We start from the raw sequence: 21,953 nt of genomic DNA, 5'->3' as shown, positions 1-21,953 counted from the left end.
CGGTAAATTTAAGAATATTGAAATCATTTCAAGTATCTTTTCCAACCACAATGCTATGAGACTGGATATAAATTACAGAAAAAAAAACTGTAAAAAATACGAACACATGGAGGTTAAACAATATACTACTAAATTACCAAGAGATCACTGAAGAAATCAAAGAGGAAATCAAAAAGTACTTAGAAAAAAATGATAATGAAAACACAACAGCCAAAAACTTATGGGATGCAGCAAAAGCAGTTCTAAGAGGGAAGTTTATAGCAATAAAATCCTAACTCAAGAAACAAGAAACATCTCATAAAAACAACCTAACCTTACACCTAAAGCAGTTAGAGAAAGAAGAACAAAAAAAACCCCAAAATTAGCAGGAACGAAATCATAAAGATCAGATCAGAAATAAAGGAAATGAAGGCAATGATAGCAAAAATCAGTAAAACTAAAAGCTGGTTCTTTGAGAAGACAAACAAAATTGATGAACCATTAGCCAGACTCATCAAGAAAAAAAGGGAGAAAACTCAAATCAATAGAATTAGAAATGAAAAAGGAGAAGCAACAAGTGACACTGCAGAAATACAAAGGATCATGAGACATTACTACAAGCAACTCTATGCCAACAAAATGGGCAACCTAGAAGAAATGTACAAATTCTTAGAAAAGCACAACCCTCTGAGGCTGAACCAGGAAGATATAGAAAATATAAACAGACCAATCACAAGCACAGAAATTGAAACTGTGATTAAAAATCTTCCAACAGGGCTTCCCTGGTGGTGCAGTGGTTGAGAGTCCGCCTGCCGATGCAGGGGACACGGGTTTGTGCCCCGGTCCGGGAGGATCCCACATGCCACGGAGCGGCTGGGCCCGTGAGCCATGGCCGCTGCGCCTGCGCGTCCGGAGCCTGTGCTCCGCAATGGGAGAGGCCACAGCAGTGAGAGGCCCGCGTACCGTAAATAAAAAAAAAAAAATCTTCCAACAAACACAAGCTGAGGACCAGATGACTTCACAGGCGAATTCTATCAAACATTTAGAGAAGACCGAATACCTATCTTTCTCAAACTCTTCCAAAATACAGCAGAGGAAGGAACACTCCCAAACTCATTCTACAAGGCCACCATCACCCTGATACAAAAACCAGACAAAGATGTCACAAAAAAAGAAAGTTACAGTCCAATATCACAGATGAATATAGATGCAAAAAATCTCAACAAAATAGTAGCAAACAGAATCCAATAGCACATTAAAAGGATCATACACCATATTCAAGTAGGGTTTATCCCAGGAATGCAAGGATTCTTCAATATATGCAAATTAATCAATGTGATACACCATATTAACAAACTGAAGGAGAAAAACCACATGATCATCTCAATAGATGCAGAAAAAGCTTTTGAAAAAATTCAACACCCACTTATGATAAAAACCATCCAGAAAGCAGGCATAGAGGGAACTTACCTCAACATAATAAAGGCCATATATGACAAACCCACAGCCAACATCATTCTCAATGGTGAAAAACTGAAACCATCTCCTCTAAGATCAGGAACAAGACAAGGTTGCCCACTCTCACCACTATTATTCAACATAGTTTTGGAAGTTTTAACCACGGCAATCAGAGAAGAAAAAGAAATAAAAGGAATCCAAATCAGGGTTTCCCTGGTGGCGCAGTGGTTGAGAGTCCGCCTGCTGATGCAGGGGATACGGATTCGTGCCCTGGTCTGGGAGGATCCCACATGCCGCGGAGCGGCTGGGCCCGTGAGCCATGGCCACCGGGCCTGCGTGTCCGGAGCAACGGGAGAGGCTGCAACAGTGAGCGGCCCACGTACCACAAAAAAAAAAAAAAAAAAAAGGAATCCAAATCAGAAAAGAAGAAATAAAACACTCCCTGTTTGCAGATGACATGATACTATACATACAGAATCCTAAAGACTCTACCAGAAAACTACTAGAACTAATTAATGAATTTGTTAGAGTAGCAGGATACAAAATTTATGCACAGAAATCTCTTGCTTCATATACACTGATGAAATATCTGAAAGAGAAATTAAGGAAACACTCCCATTTACCATTACAACAAAAAGAATAAAATACCTAGGAACAAACCTACCTAAGGAGACAAAAGACCTGTATACAGAAAACTATAAGACATTGATGAAAGAAATTAAAGATGATACAAACAGATGGAGAGATTACCATGTTCTTGGATTGGAAGAATCAACATTGTGAAAATGACTATACTACCCAAAGCAATCTACAAATTCAATGCAATCCCTATCAAACTGCCAATGGCATTTTTCACAGAACTAGAACAAAAAATTTCACAATTTGTATGGAAACACCTTGTCTTTGATAAAGGAGGCAAGAATATACAATGGAGAAAAGACAGCCTCTTCAATAAGTGTTGCTGGGAAAACTAGACAGCAAAATGCAAAAGCATGAAATTGGAACACTCCCTAACACCATACACAAAAATAACTCCAAATGGATTAAAGACCTAAATATAAGGCCAGATACTATAAAACTCTTAGAGGAAAACATAGGCAGAACACTCTATGACGTAAATCACAGCAAGATCCTTTTTGACCCACCTCCTAGAGAAATGGAAATAAAAACAAAAATAAACAAATGGGACCTAATGAAACTTAAAAGCTTTTTCACAACACAGGAAACCATAAACAAGATAAAGAGACAACCTTCAGATTGGGAAAAAATATTTGCAAATGAAGCAACTGACAAAGGATTAATCTCCAAAATATACAAGCAGCACATGCAGCTCAGTATCAAAAAAACAAACAACCCAATCCAAAACTGGGCAGATGATCTAAGTAGATATTTCTCCAAAAAAGATACACAGGTTACCAACAAACACATTAAAGGGTGCTCAACATCATTAATCATTAGAGAAATGCAAATCAAAACTGTAATGAGTTATCACCTCACACCAGTCAGAATGGCCATCATCAAAAAATCTACGAACAATAAATTCTGGAAAAGGTGTGGAGAAAACGGAACCCTCTTGCACTGTTAGTGAGAATGTAAATTGATACAGCCACTATGGAGAACAGTATGGAGGTTCCTTAAAAAACTACAAATAGAACTACCATACGACTCAGCAATCCCACTCCTGGGCATATACCCTGAGAAAACCATAATTCAAAAAGAGTCACGTACCACAATGTTCACTGCAGCAGTATTTATAATAGCCAGGGCATGGAAGCGACCTAAGTATCTATCAATAGATGAATGGATAAAGAAGATGTGGCACATATATACAATGGAATATTACTCAGCCATGAAAAGAAACGAAATTGAGTTATTTGTAGTAAGGTGGATGGACATAGAGACTGTCATACAGAGTGAAGTAAGTGAGAAGGAGAAAAACAAATACCATATGGTAACACATATATATACAGTCTATTTTTAAAAAGTGCTTCTGAACAACTTAGGGGCAGGACAGGAATAAAGACGCAGACGTAAAGAATGGACCTGAGGACACGGGAATGGGGAAGGGTAAGCTGGGACAAAGTGAGAGAGTAACATTGACATATATACACTACCAAACATAAAATAGATAGCTAGTGGGAAGTGGCCGCATAGCACAAGGAGATCAGCTCGGTGCTTTGTGACCACCCAGAGGGGTGGGGTAGGGAGGGCTGGAGGGAGACACAAGAGGGAGGGAATATGGGGATATATGTATATGTATAGCTGATTCACTTTGTTATATAGCAGAAACTAACACAACATTGTAAAGCAATTATACTCCAATAAAGATGTTAAAAAAAAGATATAATTTGTAAAACCTCATATTATCTACACAATTGTCCATTTTCAGCATCTAAACTCTAACTGATACATATAAAAAATGAAAATGGAAATCAGCCCAATTGTCTACCCTGCTTTGAGAACAAAAATGAAGTACTGATATAACATGGATGTTGAACATGGAGTGTATGATATAAGATCGATGAACCTCAAAAACATTGTTCTAAGGAAAGAAGCCAGACTCAAAAGATTATATTTTATATGGCTTAATTTAAACCTAATGTCCAGGATAAGCAAATCTATAGTGACAGGAAGTAGATTCATGGTTGCCTTGGGCCGGGGGTGGAAATAGAGGGTCACTGAAAATGGACAGAAGGTTTCTTCTGGCGATGATGGAAATGTTCTAAAATTAGATTGTGATGATGGTTTCACAACTGTAAATTCACTAAATTTTATTGAATTGTACACTTAAAAGAAGGGATTTTTGTGGTAGGTAAATTATATCTCAATAAAGCTATTACCAAAATTGTTTTTAACTATTGTCCTACCAAATATCAATTTAAGTTCTGAAAGAGTCCCTTTACCCTTTGCTAATGTAAAATAAAAATAGTTCTCCAACAAGAAGAATTCTCTCCTATCATTTCTCATGAGTATGGAGGGTCCAATAGAGCAGTATTTTTCTCATTTTCCTTGAAATTTTCCCTATTCAAATGAAGACAAAAATCTCAGCCGAAACCATGAGACTCTGAAACCATCAGCTCTTAGTCTCTTCTATATTACTCATAAAAGCTTACAAAAGGGTTACATTTAGGGATGTGTCAGATTCTGGACTATAGCTTAGTACTATACATGTCTGAGCACACCCATAATAAATTTATTTAAACATAACTTAATTGTTCTCTCTTAAAGTATATTATATTTTGGAATATAGATACTCTAGAAAATAAGCTTTTTGAGGCTGTGACTCATAAACTTAACTTCCTTAGGTTTTCAGAATTAGTGCTAATGCTTTCTTGAACCTGAAAAGGGCTTTTTTTGTCTCACTTTTATATTATGGGCCACATCAGGTTGAGTTAGTCATGCTCGTTAATGAGAGATCTCCTGATTTAATGGAGCAGTCACAAAACCAATTTGAGCAGAAATAAGTATGATAGCAAGAGAAATGACTTTTCTTACCTCTGTTGTTTTAAAGGAGATGTAAAGACATGACTCCTAACAGCCAAACTAGTTAGGTTACATTTTACTTTTTACAACAAACAATCCCCAAAAGAAGTAAATATCTTCATGTCTTAAGGGAAGAATAAATTTCTTTGAATTAATACAATTGCTCTGTAACTATAAGCACACACTACTAAATAATAGATGTAACAGTGGTGGTTAAACTCACCATTTAGTTCACAGGCAGAAGCAAAGCAGGAAATGACACAAAAATAGGAGTAAGCCAGACCTAGAGGTGAGGTAGACAACCACCAAGAGATAATGACCTCTGGGCCGGAGAAGAGGTTTTGAATATCACCAGGAACTTGCTTCAGGTGAAGCAGCTGAATACTACTCAGCTTTTACCATCATACTCTTTATTTTAAAATATTTACCTCTTTTTTAAATACAAACAACTTCCTAACCTCCAGCTCCAATTGGAGCAATTGCTTTCCAAGCCTACCAGACAACTGACTCCCTAAGATTTCTTTCCATTGACCTCCTGGAATAGGTACAGTGTTTCTTAGACATCATAATGTTCTCTTCCTTGTACTCTTGTTTTTCTTTAGATAAAACTCATTCTCACATAATTTTTTGAATAACAAGTACATAAAAGTTAAACTTTCTAAGCCCGTCTTTTCCTAGAAATATCTCTAGAATGCCTCATACTTGATAATTTGGCATTAAAGCTTCCAATCATTTCCTCTCAGAACCATATATGACTGCTTTGTTGTCATCCATTATCCAGAAGCTGGAGGAGCAGTCTGATTGCCATTCCTTTGTAAGTAACTTTTTCTCTCTTAGAGCCTTCTTATTTTCTTTGATGTCTTACAATTTTACCAAGATACAGCTCATCAGATCTCAGTGAACCCTACTTCTTCAATCTGAAAGTTTGTGTCATCTTTCAGAAGCCCCAAGACCTTTTATTTTCACTTAATTTCTCCTGTTCTCTTTCTCTGAAAATCCTATTAGATGGATATAATGGACCATTCGTGTGATCCTCCATGTCTTATCATTTTTTTGGTCTCCTATTTTACTTCTGTTTGGCTTTTAGCTCATATTTTAGAATGTTCATTAGATTCTTTTCCTCCCGCCTTTCTGTTGAACAATTGTTTTTACTTCAACAATCATGTTTTTAAATTTTTATTTCCTCTCTGTTTTCTAATTACTCCTTTTTCATAGCAACATCCTCAGTATTTAGAATGTCATATCAATTCAGATCCCTCTGAAAAGTGAATTACAACTTTTTAAATTATCCTGTTTCCTGAATTATTATCTTGTTAGTTACATTTTTTGATCCCTCTTCATTGTGTCATTGGCTTGCTGAACATGTTGGAAAGATTCTTGATCACACATTAATATTTATGAATGATGACTAGATTAATTACTACCAGTTACTGAAAGGAAATTCCTCTGCCATTATATAGGTCAATTTCCTGCCACAAGTCTTTCCCTGAATGGAAGAGCTGACTGCAAGTTCTGTAATTGTAGTCAGGGTTATATCCACTGGTGAGCTCACTATAGAATGAATAAATGGGAATCCAGCACACTAACTGGATACACTCTATAAGGAGAACTCTATTCTGCAGCACAAATACTCAAAGTAGGAAATGTAGGCCTCCCTGGACAGATAGTTTAATTGTTGTAGTAGAAAGCAGACCCATGCTATGGTTGTCAGTTTGGGTGGGGCAAGGGGGATTATATGCTCCAGCAGGAAGTACTCTGTGGGAGAAAGAGGGAGCAGGGTGGTAAAAAAGGGATCTGGCCCACCTTTCCGCATATAGCCCTTTTAATTAACTGCCTTGCCAAGTGCCCCACAGCAGTCTTTCTCTTGTATTTACTGACTTGAAGCCCATCCAGGACTCCTGAGAAGAAAAATCTACCATCTTAGCTTTAGCTTTTTCCTGGGCATGGAAAGGTAGTTGTGGACAGCTCCTTTCCCCTTTGTGTTTTATCCATCCCTTCTAGTTCCAATCCACCAGAAATTCAAGTCTGTAGTCCACTGGTCCCAGCCCCACTCCATTCTCATACTACACATCATTCTCTGCATTTATTTTTCAAGTTATCCCTTTTCTTTCTTTGTTTTCCTTCCTTCCTTCCTTCCTTCTTCCTTTCTTTTTTTTGAGGAAGTATATCATACCTCAGAAAAGATTTTCAAGAGGGAATAAATTTAAGAAGTGCTTACATCAGGAACTTAATCATTTATACTTTTGTTATTTGCTATGTTCCAAAGATGTTTGTTATTCACTACAAGATAAAATAAAATTTTAAAGAGAAGAAAGTAAGAAAATTGGTATAGGGTGGGGACCACTGATAAGCAGATAGAAGAAAAACAGAAAAGTCAAAATGAAGTCAGAAATCTATTTATAACACAAAATGCACTCCATAAGGTAGAAACTAAATTTAACAAAAAAATTTCTGGTAACCAATACAAAGAAAACAAAAACTATTACATATATCACTATTTTCACAAGATAACAATAGACCAGCTAAGAAAAGAAATATATATAATAAATTTTTATTATAAGCAATATAGTGAATAGCTTCAACAATAAATATAACAATTTGCATAGAGAAAAGACTCAGAGGGTTAGAATAACCATGAAAAGAAGCAGTTAACCATGTGCTTGGGAGAGTAATAAAGGTTGCCTTATTGGAAGTGAAATGGTAGTTCTAAAGAAACTCTAATACTGTCTTCTACTTATCACCGTCCTGTGTCTTCACTGTAAAGAATTATATAATACTGGAATCTGTGTATTTTAGAGGTCCTCTAATCCTATTCTCTATTTGTTGCATATTTGAACAAGTGATTAATCAGCTTTTAATCAACCCTTCTAGTATTGAGAAATGTATTATTTTCCAAGGCAATTTGTTCTACTTTTTGACAATTCTATTTATTAAACACTTATCCCTAATATTGAATCAATATATGCTCCTACCCACTGGTCCTATACCTGGTTTCTGGAGTTGCATAAGTAAGCCTCACTGCTTGCCATGTGATAGATAGCGTGCTGAATGTTTGTAGACAGCCAGCATGGTACCCTGCCTCTCGGAGCTATATAGTCTCAGATCTCCTGTTTATAAAGAAACTAAGAAAATTTATTATGTGCAGATGCTCATCTTCTCTAAGTCGGCTAATACAATGAAAGAAAATTGTTTTTGAAAGAAGAAAAGATGATATTGGCAAATAAGAGAGAGAGAGCCAACGCACATTTTATAAAATAGCTTTTAAATATCAGATTCCTGAAAAATTAAATTCTTGGGTCTTCATTTATAAGAGGATATTTTTAGTAAATAAAACACAAAATGCCCAAATATCCTTATTTATATAAGCAAGAGTCAATTTGAATTATTTTTAAAGTGAATTATTAAAAGATCTATTTTTTTCTATATTTTCTGAAAAGGTTAGTAGGAGTAATTTAGTACTAAATGTTTTTAAAAGAAAAGAGCAAAGCATTTATTTAAAGGCTTTTCTAAATTAGGATCAACTTTTGATTGGATGAGGAATAACTAAACTAGTGTTGAACTCTATTTTTTAAGATGTATCTGTTCCTATATAGGAAGAGTATTCTTTGAATCCAAAATGAGTTTTTCTCATTTGAAGAGGAAAAACATTAATTCAACCACTCTTACATTTTACTTACCAAAAAACATGATTTTTAGCTATACATACCACCACCACAACAAATCCAAGCAATTAAATTTACTTCTATTTTTTCAATCATATTTCCTAATAACATATTGTGTACAAGAAAAAATAAAGAGAATGGACCATCAAAATATTTCAAAATGTACATGGGGAGCCTCATTCACCCTCCAGTCTCTGGCTTTTGTGCTGCGCAAAGCAGGACAGTGGGACTCTCAAATAGCTCTGGGTATCCTCCCTTCAGGCTTTGAGCACATAACCTAGGGATCACAGGATAAAAGGGCATCCTTTGGTGCTCACACTCTCCCTCCCTTTACCTTGTCTCTTGGTGAGTCAGTGAGGCGTATATCCTTATTTATTCACTCTGGAATATGAAATAAGAGTATTATAAGAGAATCCAAAAGAGAAATTAATTTGAATGCTACCATGGACAAAATTGGAAACTATTTGAAGTGTCAAGGTGCAGAGCCAAATCTAAGTGTCTATGATCCTTGACATTTAGAAAAGCAATCAGAGATCCATGTCTCTCTTTTCAAATATAAAACTCTTTTCCTTAATAGTAATACTCAACTAGACACTGATAAACAGAAGCACTTAGGGAAAATAAATTAAATTATCCCTTTCTTTAATAGTGAATAGATAATAGTGTCTGTCCAATTTGGAGTCACCCAGTTTCACAATTCCTTAAGACTAAAGGTACTTTATTCTTGTACTTTCCACAAAAAGCATGCCTTGTTATTTCCAATGAAGAGATGTGAAGAGACTAAACCAGCTAAGAGTATTTATTCTAAAATGAAACTTAGTGTGTCACTAACACATTTTGAAAAAAAGAAAAATAGAGTGAGTTTTGCTTCTTACCCATTTTATTTAAGTAGTAACTTTCCTTTTGACAATTCCCTATAATATTTATCCTATTGAAATCTAACTTGTCCCCTCACTAATGACTTAGAAGATACAAAAAATACTTAAATTGGTCATATAATGCTTTAAAAGGCAAAAATGTTGAAGTCAGGAAAGATTTCAACATACTACTCTTAAGTGTACTGTCAATTTTTATTCTCCATTTCTCATCTCCTGCTCTAGCTGTTCACTTACAGTTCCCAAATCAATGAAATTATAATGAAATTGATTTCCATTTGCAATTCTGTGGTTGGTCTATAAAAAAATCCTCCTATTTTTTAAAAAAATTAAGTATTCTTAAGGGTATAACTAAAGAAAACAGACTATTTCACAAACAGTATTTATACATAAAATACTCAATAGCTCATAAAGCCTGGGGAAAGAATAATTTTTAATCTCATAGCATTAAACTTTTCAGGGGGACACCATTCATCTTCCTGCTTTCTTCCTTGTTTTCGTTATCATGTACCATCTAATTATTTAAATACTCTTTTTCTCCACAAGCCCTGAAGGCATTGGTTGTCACCCCGACCTATTTACTGTGCCTACTGAACATTGTAGAGAAAAGGTACAGGAAAAGAGAAAATAAATTTACACCATCTCTTTGGATCACAACAAAAGAACTCTGAAGAAGGGAAGGAGAGAGGGGCAGCATTATGATCATGCCCATTTCACATGGAGAAGAAAATCCAGAGATCAAGAGACTAGCCCAGAGCTAGAAAGTTGCAGTCAGAGCCAGGGCTAGAGTCCCTATGCTCTGAGTTCTAGTTAGCAGTCTTCCCACTTCACCATGAGTCTTCTCTATACATTTCCAAGATGGCTAATACCCATTACTAAGTTTCACATCCTTCTCATCACAAAGGAAAGGGAAAATCTGATTTGAATCAAAGTATGCATAATCTGAAATATTTCACATAATTTGAGGGCACATTCTTTCCTTAAGTTTCAAAACTCAGCTATGTTAGGATGCAAGAGAAATAAATCTACTTTCATTGTTTTTACTTAAATTTTTGCCAAATCCTTTTTTCTTCTGTTCAGATATTATTTAAAATACTGGAGTCCATGATATTTTAGCAGTTATGTTTCTGTTCTTCACCCAAAACTGGTCGTTTGTAACACACCACCACTGAAGTATTGTTTACCTTCTGATTTATCTCATGATTGTGAATATGAACCATGAACTAAACCTGGATATAAAGTTGTCTTCCATGTTCCTCCTAAAGCAACAGCCACATTTGTAACGCATGCTTCACCTAAGCCACGTCATTCAACAATACCAAAGAGAAACATGGTTTATGTGTACATACATACGTATCTTCATTTTGGTGTATATCAAGTGTTTGAGGTACACTTGACATTCCCTGTGTTTAAAAAAAACAAAACAAAACACCATTGATCAACATGAATGACCTTAAACTATGAAATACTTGAAAATGTTAATCTGCAGCATCCACGTGCTGCCAGAGCTGGCACTACCAACAAGCAGAGTCTCAAACCCACGACATCAAATCTTTCTCCTTTTTATTGTAATTCACAGCTTGATCAACCAGAGAAATGTCGCTTGCGCATTATTATTCAGCACAATCTCATCAACTTTATCCTTTAGCAATGACCTTACAATAAGAAATTAAGCCCTTTGAAATAGCATTTGTAATTAATCCATTTCCATAAGATTAACATGTTGACTATCACAAGAATACATGTAACAGCCCTCTGAAGCTTCAACCCCCCGGTCATATTTCACTTAAAACCATACTAAGTATTATCACAGTGTAATCAGCAGAATACAAATTGCTAGGTAACCCCTGTGTTTTATGTTCATTCATTTATTCATTCATTCAACAAATATTTATTAATATGTCAACGTTCTAAGCATCACACTGCTGGAGCCTAGAGAAACAGAGAAATAAGGCTAAGCCCTGATTCTGAAAGCATTCACAATTTAGAGAGTAATACAGGCTTGTTTAAAAAAAAAATGTTACTCCAATGAGCTATATGAGATATGAATAGAGTCAGAGGTCTTGGAAGCATAGAGTCAGGAATATCTCTACACACATAACAGGAAATACTCCAAGTAGAAGAAACAAAGTGCTACACACAGAGGCATGAAAATTATGGTATATTCTGAGAATAGCAAGCAATTCAGGTGAAACATATGACACACTATCCAAAACTTTATCTCTCTTTCTTCTAAAGTAATGGCAAAGGTAAGACTGTACAAGAGAGTGGAAGAGAGTGGCAGAAAACAAAGTTAGAAATATAGATCTGACACAGATTTTGTATGGCCTTGTACACTCTGCTAAGAAGTTTGGAGAGGATTTAGGCTTTAACCAGGTGATGGAAAGCCACTTGAAGTTTCTAGCAGAGAAGCCACATGATAAGAGACATGCTTTAGAAAAATATGTAGTGTTACTGATGTAGAGAATGGATTGTATGAGAAGAAAACGGAGATAGAGAGACTGATTAGAAGACCACTGAATTAACCCCAGCAAAGACTTGAATAAAAATAGCAGCTGTTGCTAAGGCAGAGAGAAGGAGAGGTAGGGACAAATTCAAAATATTCCAATTAAAAATAATTAAGTAACAGTGAGTTAGTGAGTAACTGGGATAGATGGTGAAGGGGAGAATGATACCAAGTTTTCTGATTTAATTTTTTTTTTTTTTGCAGGCTGAAAGCTTTATTTATTTATTTAATTTTTAAGCCTATTTATTTATTTTAACATCTTTATTAGAGTATAATTGCTTTACAATGGTGTGTTAGTTTCTGCTTTATAACAAAGTGAATCAGTTACACATATACATATGTCCCCATATCTCTTCCCTCTTGCATCTCCCTCCCTCCCACCCTCCCTATCCCACCCCTCTAGGTGGTCACAAAGCACTGAGCTGATCTCCCTGTGCTATGCGGCTGCTTCCTACTAGCTAGCTATTTTATGTTTGGTAGTGTATATATGTCCATGCCACTCTCTCACTTTGTCACAGCTTACCCTTCCCCCTCCCCGTATCCTCCAGTCCATTCTCTAGTAGGTCTGTGTCTTTATTCCCATCTTGCCCCTGATTTAAGAAGCTAAGTGAATTAATTACCTCTGAGGTAAGGATGCCATAACCAAGATTGGAAAAGAAGTACATTTTGAGCGAAGAAGGAATGTAGTGGCATTAGTTGAGGAAATGTCAGGGTATTCGTGAGGGAATAGGCTCAGGAGAAAGAAGTGGATGGCTGGTATAGGTTAGGAATGAAAACTGTAGAGCCCTTGGAAAATAGGTGGCACTTAAAATCATGTTGCTAAATCAAATTGCCTAGCAAGAGCATGTAATGTATAAATAAAATATTAAATAGTCTTCTTTAGCTCCTCTTAAACTAAAATCTCTGCAATACGAAAGGTTCAAACAGGAAAATGTTTAATATTTAACGTCCTCACCCTTCTAAAGCAATAGCAAAATTACATAGAAATATATACAATGCTGCCAGCACCAACCACTTTACTATTTAATTCATTTGTTGCTTCAACAGGGAGTGGGGAATAGGTGATCAAAAAAAGAAGAATATAGGGCTTCCCTGGTGGTGCAGTGGTTGAGAGCCCGCCTGCCGATGCAGGGGACGCGGGTTCGTGCCCCGGTCCAGGAAGATCCCACATGCCGCAGAGCGGCTGAGCCAGTGAGCCATGGCCGCTGAGCCTGCGCGTCTGGAGCCTGTGCTCCGCAATGGGAGAGGCCACAACAGTGAGAGGCCCGCATACCGCAAAAAAAAAAAATAAGAAGAAGAAGAAGAATATTAATAATGATCTAGATAAGTAACCAGAAGTCCCCAGGATAGGGGTAAAAAAATGATAATCAAGGAAAATATAGAAAGATATATTCTTAATAATATCCTGATTGTTTTAAGGAGTTATATTGTTATATAATAATGATCATAATGGCTTACATTTGTCTAATGTTGCTAGAGTAACATTAAGCATTTTGCTAAACTCTTCATATGCATAGTTTACTTAACCCTCATAACAAAAATATGAGTTAGATATTATTATAATTCCCATATTATAATATGACAACTGACGTTTATAGAGATTAAGTATCTTACACAAAGTCACAAAGAATATAAGTGAAAGAATTGAGATTTGAATACAGGACTCTAACTCCAAGGTACTTTCTCTTAACCACTGCCCTATGCTTCCTGGTGCTGTCCATATTAAATACTTCCAGATTGTTAGGTTCAGTTTTCCTCACTGAGCAAAAGAAGCTAAGTCTACTATCACTACTTCTATTCAACATCATACTGGAACGTCAAGTCAGAGCAATTAGGTAAGTAAAAGAAACAAAAGGCATCTATTTTGGAAAGAAAGACGTAAAACTCTCTTCATTCAAAGACAACATGATCTTGCATAGAGAAAATCCTAATAAATCCCCCCCAAAAAAAATACTATTAGAACTAATAAATGAGTTCAGCAAGGTCACAGGATACAAGAGAAACATACAAAAATCAATTGTATGTATTTCTATGCATTGTCAATGAATAATCTGAAAATGAAATTAAGAGAACAAGTCTATTCTAAATAGCATCAGAAAGAACAAAATGCTTAATAGTAAATGTAACCAAAGAAGTACAAGACTTGTACACTGAAAACCATAAAATATCATTGAAATAAATAAAAGAAAGTCTAGACAAATTGAAAGACAGCCCATGTCCAGGGCTCAAGAGAAGCATATTTTTAAAATTGCAATACTCCTCAAATTGATCTACAGATTCAACACAATCCCTATCGAAACCCACGCAGGCTTATATGCACAAATTGACAAGCTGATCCAAAAATTTATGTGGAAATACAAAGGACCCAATGTAAACAATCTTGAAAAAGAAGAACAAAGTTTGAGCACTCACGCTTTCTGATTTCAAAAGTTACTACAAAGCTAGAGTAGCCAAGAAAGTATAGTACTGGCATAAGGACAGACATATAGGTCAATGAAGTAGAATTGAGAGTTCAGAAATAAACCCATACTTTTATGGTCAATTGATTCTTAACAAAAGTGCCAAGAAAATTCCATGGGAAAAGGATGGTCTTTACAATACACTTTGTTGGAACAATCAGATGAATGCACATGCGAACGAATGAATAAATAAATAAACAAAAAAAAACCCCTAACTCAAAATGGATTACAGACCTAAATGTCAGAAATAAAACTATAAAACTGTTAGAAGAAAACATTGGAACAGAACTTTGTGACCTCGGTTTTCTTAAATATGACAAGTGACAAAAGAAAAATAGACAAATTGAACTTCATCAAATTAAAAACTTTTTTACATCAAAAGATACCATCTAAAAAGTGAAAAGACAACCCACAGAATGGGATAAAATATTTGCAAGTCACATATCAATAAAAGTCTTATTGCAGATATATGAAGAACCCTTACCACTCAGTAAGAAAAAGACAAATAATCCTAAAATGGGCAAAGGATTTGAATAACATTTCTCCAAAAAAGGATACACAAGTGGTCAATAAGCACATGAAAGTTATACAATGTCATTAGTTATTGGTGAAATGCAAATCAAACCCACAGTGAGTTACCATTTCACACACACTAGGATGGCCATAATGGAAATGACAGGCTACAACAAGTGTCAGTGAGGGTGTGGAGAAACTGAAACACTCATATACTGCTGGTGGGAATGTTAAATGGTGCAGCCACTTTGGAAAACAGTTTGATGATTCCTTGAAATGTTAAATATAGAATTACCATATGACCCAACAATTCAATTCCTTGGTGTTAACCCGGAAGAGATGCAAACACATGTCCACACAAAGACTTGTACGCAGATATTCGCAGCAGTATTAGTCACAATAACAAAAAAGTGGAAACAACCCAAATATCCAGCAACTAATGAATGGATAAACAAAATATAGTATATTCATATACTAGAATATCATTCGGTCATAAAAAATGAAAGACTGACGGGAGTTCCCTGGTGGTCTAGTGGTTAGGATTCAGCACTGTCACTGCTGTGGCCCGGGTTCAATCCCTGGTCGGGGAACTCCTACAAGCTGCGTGGCATGGCTAAAAAAAAAAAGTACAATTCAGGAAAAATGAAAGACTGATTCACATGACAACATGAATATTAAAAGCTAATTCTCAGTGAAAGAAGCAAAACACAAAAGACCACATATTGTATGATTCCATTTATATTAAATGTCCTGAACAGGCAAACCTATAGAGACAGAAGGTAGATTAGTGGCTGCCAGGGCCTGGAAGAAAGAAGAGTAGAGAGTGACAGTTAATGGGTACAGACAGAATTTCTTTCTTTTCTTTAATTGTGGTAAAATACACATTAAAAATGTATCACCTTCAGAACTTCACTAGTGGTGCAGTGGGTTAAGACTCTGCGCTCCCAATGCAAGGGGCCCGAGTTCGATCCCTAACTGGGCAACTAGATCCCACACTCATGCCACAACTAAGAGTTCTCATGCCGCAACTAAAAGATCCTGCATGCCGCGATGAAGCTCCTGCATGCTGCAACTAAGACCAGGCTCAACCATAATTAATTAATTAACTAATTAAAAAAAATTTTTTTAATGTATCCCCGTCACCATTTTTAAATGTACAGTTCAATGGCATTAAATGCATTCATACTGTTGTGCAACCATCACCACCAACGATCTCCAGAGCTCTTTTCATCTTGCAAAACTGAAACTCTGCACCCATTAAACACTAACTCAACTTTCCCCCTCCCCTCAGCCCCTGGCAACCACCCTTCTACTTTTCATCTTTATGAATTTAACTATTCCAGGTACCTCATATAAATGGAATCTGTATTTGTCTTTTTGTGAGTAACATTTCATTTAGCATAACATCCTCAAGGTTCATCCATGTTGCAGCATGTGTCAGAATTTCTTTCGCTTTTAAAGCTGAATACTATTTCATAGTATGTATGTACCACATTTTGTTTATCCATTCATCCACTGATGGACACTCAGCTTGCTTCCACCGTTTGACAGTTGTGAATAATGCTGTTATGAACATGAATGCACAAATATCTCTTCAAGACTCAGATTTCAATTCTTTTGTCTTTGCATCCATAAGTGAAATTGTTGGATCATATTAGGTGGGGTTTTTTAGTGGTGATGAAAATGTTCTTGAATTATAGTGGTAATGGCTACACAACTCTTTGAATATATAAAAACCACTGAACTGTACACTCTTTTGAAAAGGGAGATTATATTTGTCTTTTGAAAGAAAGAAATACAGATGCTCATGCATTTGCTGTTTAATTATAATTCAAGTGAGGCAGTTTATCCACTAAATTCAACAAACAAAAAATGCTTTAGTCTTACAAATAGTAGACTAAAGAGGGAAGGGGGGAAATGGAGAAGGAAGAACAGAGAGAGAAAGAACATGAAAAAATTTTCAATAATAGGAAGAAAAATAAAAATGGATATAAGCCCACACATAAATTTGGGTTAAAGTGTAGGCATCCAAAATCCTCTCAAACCTGCCTGATTCTCATTTCCCCACTACACCACCCTGCCATAACTCCCTCAGCCCTCTTTCTCATCTCAGATTTCCCTCTCACATAAGCATGTGAATCTGAAGTACAGTGCTCATGTTATGATCTCCAACTCACTTAACTTGTGGGGATCAAAGTAAATTACCATCTATTAAGCAAACTACTTAGCTGGAAAGAAACTTGACTTAGGAGTCAGAAAACTTGTGTTCAATTCAATTCATCTATTTTCCAATCTCGTATGCTGTCAAGTTGAAGTACTGAGAACAGTGCCTGTGGGTGAAAACACTGAATTTCTCATTACATTAGTAGTAATTGATTTAAAGATCTAATAAAAGGCATTGAGAATTCAAAATAACACCTATGGTTCATGTCAAGATGTGCCAACTACAAAATGCTATGAAATCAATACAACCTTGGAAGGGAAACTGCAGTTGGCTAAGAAAACTTTAAGAGGTTTTCATGACAGGTGTGCATAGGTGACAAAAATGAAAGAGGTCACAAATTTAGTGACCTGTTGCAAACAAAATAAAAGATATAAACCACTTCTCCTTAATATCCAGTGACTTTTAACTCATTTCCTGTGAAATATAATCGACACTATATCTGTGCTATTTTTACTGAACTAACATGCGACTTTACCAGTTTCATTGTTTACATTATAAGCATAATCTTAAAGACTGGAAGGTAATGTGAAGGATGTGTCAACTAAAAAAATATTTTTTAACATTTCACTAAATATTCTAATAATGAAGATCTTAATGCCATTGTTATTGATTCTACAGAATCTATGTTGTTCTTCATACATACCAAAAAATGGGGAGTGGGGGAGTCAAAAAATAGGAGAAGATGAAAATAAATAACTGGCCGGAGACTCCAGCTCTTACTTTCTCTCATAAATTTTCATTCTTATTATCCTTTTCACTCACTACTCATGTTCCCAGAGCACCAGTTCTACAAGAGTCTGGCTGGGCTTTAGGATTCAAACAAAAGAATTAGACCCTCTGACAACATTGGGTTCCCATTCCAGCATGGCAAGAACTGGCTGGAGATGGGCTGCAGACACCCTCTAAATGGATCATGAGCTCTCTAGCGTGATACATTTCCACCTGACCCATTTCCTTCATTTATGTTCCCTGCTTGATCACTGTAGTACTTCTCTACAGGACTGAGCCTTAAGAAACCCCCAACAGGTAAGGGGCTGAAAGAAAAAGACAAATCTGCCAAGGAAGTTGAGAAGAAGGAGTCACAGAGATAGGAAGACAACTTGGAAGTGATGTGAAGAGAGTGTTTTCAGAAGAGGAGAGTGACCAACTGTTTCAAATGTGGCCAAGAGAGCACATGAGACAAGAACTGAGATAAACCCATTGGATTTAGGGCTTAGAAGTTGGCAATTTTACCTTTTTTGTGGGGTTTTTTTGTTTTGTTTTTGGTGGGGTTTTTTTTGGTTTTCTTTTTTGTTGTTTTGGGGTGTTTTGTTGTTGTTGTTCTTATTTGTTGTTTGTTTAAGTTAGACCCTGAAGCTATATAGGAGTGGGTTTAGGAGTTTCAGAAATTACTGAATTGATAACACTCCCTAACCCCCACACCCCAATTCATGTCCACCTGGAACATGTGAATGTGAGCTTGTTTGGAAGTCAAACATTTGCAGATGCAATCGAGTTAAGATGAGGTCATACAAGATTAGGTAAACCCTAATCCAATGACTTTTGTCCTTACAGAAGAAAATTCGGCCACAAAGAGACATCAGAGAGGAGAACACCATGTGAACACACAGACAGAAATTGCATCTACAAGCCAAGAAATGCCAAGGATTGCTGGCAACACCAAGGGCTAAGTAGAGACAAGGCAGGATTCTTCCTTACAGCTTTCAGAAGGAGCACAGCTATGCTGACATCTTGATTTTGGACACCTAACCTCCAGAACTGTGAGAGAATAATGTCTTGTTTTAAACTACCAAGATTACGGTGTTTTGTTACAACAGTGCTAGGAAGCTAATATAGGGAGTGAGGAAATTGAAACCATGAGTATAGAGTTATTAAAAGAAGTTTGGCTACATGTGGGAGAAAAAGATAGGGTGCTACCAAGAAAGAGAGAATCAAAAATTGATCATAGCTGTTGGGAGTCCGCCTGCTGATGCAGGGGATGCGTGTTCGTGTCCCGGTCCGGGAGGATCCCGCGTGCCGTGGAGCGGCTGGGCCCGTGGGCCATGGCCGCTGGGCCTGCGCGTCCGGAGCCTATGCTCCGCGGCAGGAGAGGCCACAGCAGTGAGAGGCCCGCGTACGGGAAAAAAAAAAAATGATCATAGTATTTGGACATTGTGTGATTTTTTCCAGAACTTCTTGGCTGCTGCAGTGCAGGTATAGAGAAATGAATACTAGGGTCCACTTAAGACTGGAATTTCATCAAATGGTTATGATGGAAAGACAAAGGGATGAAGGAATTTATAGATTCATAGCAGTGTTACTGAAATGAAGAACATTGGACTCCAAACTGGCTGAGAAGGGAAATAAAGAAAAAATGTAACTGATGGACTGGGAGAAAGTAAAGGGGTCAAAGAACCAGAAATTCCCATTAAGGCCATGTTATGGACTGAATTCTATCCTCCTAAAATTCATATGTTGGGGCCCTAACCCCCAATGTGTCTGTATTTAGAAACAGGGCTTTTTAGGGATACTTAAGATTAAATGAGCTCATAAGGGTGGGGACCTAATCCAATAAGACTGGTGTCCTTGTAAGAAGTAGAATAGACACCAGAATTCCTAATCCTACTCTTACCTAGCTGCTGTGAAATATTGTGATTTTTACTTGTTTGCTCAATTTTTATTTTTAATGCCACGTTAAACTGACAAACTATGTGGTTCAGTTTTGGCCTATGGACTATCATCTACAGTGTCTGCCCCAGATTCTCTCCACGTCCACAATTTCAGTTGCTAACTCAATACAAATGTTTGACAAATTTTCTTCTCCTCTAACTCATATAGCCAATACCGCAATCAATATTTCTATTTGGAGACCTCAGTATACCTCAAACTCAACATATCCTATAGTTTTCATCATTTCACTCTTTAGACCTACTCCTTCCTCTTCCAGTGTTCCTAACCTCAGCGAGTAGCACCCTCGTTCATTTGCTTGTGAAAGCCAGAAATCTAGAAGTCTCTCTCAACAACTGCCTGTCCCTCAACCTTCATATCCAAACCCCATGATCTTATCTCTTACGCCTCTTGGTCTTACCTTATTGGTCTTATCTCCTAAGCATCTCACAAATCTGCCCTCTCCCAGCTTCTATTTTATTCCCAGAAACCATCATCTCTTCACCATCACAATGGAATACCTTATTAGCTGATCTTTCAAATTCACTCAGTTTGAATTCAATTCAATCATTTCTCAACTGCATACAGTGTGATCTTTCCAAAACACAAAACTGATCATGCGCCCACGCTTCCCTTCTCCCTCCAGCCATCTCAATAGCGTTCCACATTCCCAAAATCCATAACATATCCTATAAGTCCCCATGCGTTCGAGTCCCTACACATCTCTCTACCCACACCTCTTCACAGTCCCCACCTCTCTCTATATATATATTCCAGTCACCTTCAACACTGACCTTCTTTCAGCTTTTGAATGTACCATATTAGCTTCTGTTGTGGGATCTTTGCACATGCTGAAATGTCTTCCTTTCATCCACAAGCCACTCTCCCTACCCTTTTCCCTGATAAACTCTACCCGTTTTTGGATCTTATCTCAAGCACCACTTACTCAGTAAGCCTTTAAGACCCAGTGTAAGCTTTTGCTGTTCCCCTCATAAAAATGTGTGTCTTCGCTTAAGAGCCTTATCTCAGTTTGTAATTAAATATTCTTCAGGGTGATTATGTGATTAATGCCTGTCTCCCTTACTAAGTGAAAGTTCCATTTATTCATCACTATTAATAACTAGGCATATTTTTTATCATCCTTGATTTCTATTGCCTAGCATAGTACATGGCACATTATAGGCAGTTAATATATATTTGTTGAATTACTGAAAGGCTACATTCTTTCTAAATAAAACTGCCTTGCCCATAGCCACTGAGAAAGAGGCAAGCAGTCACGTTTTTTGCCATAATGCCAGTACACTACTTACCATGGCTGGTTAGACCAAAAGGATTACAGTCCTCCCTCAGTGTCCACGGGGGATTGGTTCCAGGACCGCATCAGATGCCAAAATCCAAGTTGCTCAAGTCTCTTATATAAAATGGCATAATATTTGCATATAACCTATGTACGTCCTCCCATATACTTTAAATCACCTCTAGATTACTTATAGTACCTAATACAATGTAAATTCTATGTAAATAGCTGTAACTACAATGTAAATGTTATATAAATGGTGCCCACAAATGGCAAATTCAAGTTTTACTTTTTGAAACTTTCTTGAATTTTTTCCCCCAAATATTTTCTATCCATGGTTGGTTGAATCCATAGATGTGGAACCAGCAGATATGGAGAAGGAACTGTACCTCTTTATTCGTTACTTTTTGCTGCATAGCAAACTATGCTAAAACTTAGTGGCTTAAAACAACAGCCATTTATTTAGCTCACGATTAAATAGGGCAGCAATTTGTGCTGGAATAGATTGGTCGATCTGGCTGATCTCGGCCAGGCTTGGTTAGGCTCACTCATGAATTTGCAGTAAGCTACCAAGTGGCTGGAGGCAGGGTAGTCTAAGATGGCTTATCTCTGTTCACTTGGTCTCTCAACTTCCATAAGCCTAGCCAAGGCATATGAAAGAGTTCCAAGGGAAACAGAGGAAGGGCTTAAAGCTTCCAAAGGACCAAGTGTACAACCTCACTTCTGTTTCCTCCTACTAGCTAAGGCAGGTCACAAAGCCAGCCCAGATTCAAGGATAGACTCCATCTCTTGAAAGAAGCTACAGAATCACATTGCAAGTATGTGGTTACAGGGAACTGGGGCTCTTTTTG

At 36.8% G+C, this 21,953-nt stretch overlaps 1 non-coding gene across 1 annotated transcript; it reads left to right on the top strand.

Moving 5' to 3' along the window:
* The first annotated feature begins 15,453 nt into the window (after positions 1-15,453).
* TRNAD-GUC (transfer RNA aspartic acid (anticodon GUC)) lies at positions 15,454-15,525 on the top strand. Its single transcript has one exon. It is a non-coding gene; the product is annotated as a tRNA-Asp (tRNA).
* Positions 15,526-21,953: the final 6,428 nt, after the last annotated feature.

The sequence above is a fragment of the Pseudorca crassidens genome, chromosome 1 (genome assembly GCF_039906515.1).
Source record: "Pseudorca crassidens isolate mPseCra1 chromosome 1, mPseCra1.hap1, whole genome shotgun sequence".
Taxonomy (NCBI): Eukaryota; Metazoa; Chordata; class Mammalia; order Artiodactyla; family Delphinidae; genus Pseudorca; species Pseudorca crassidens.
The sequence above is the reverse complement of the archived record's forward strand: the minus strand, read 5'-3'. Positions and strand labels throughout refer to the sequence as shown.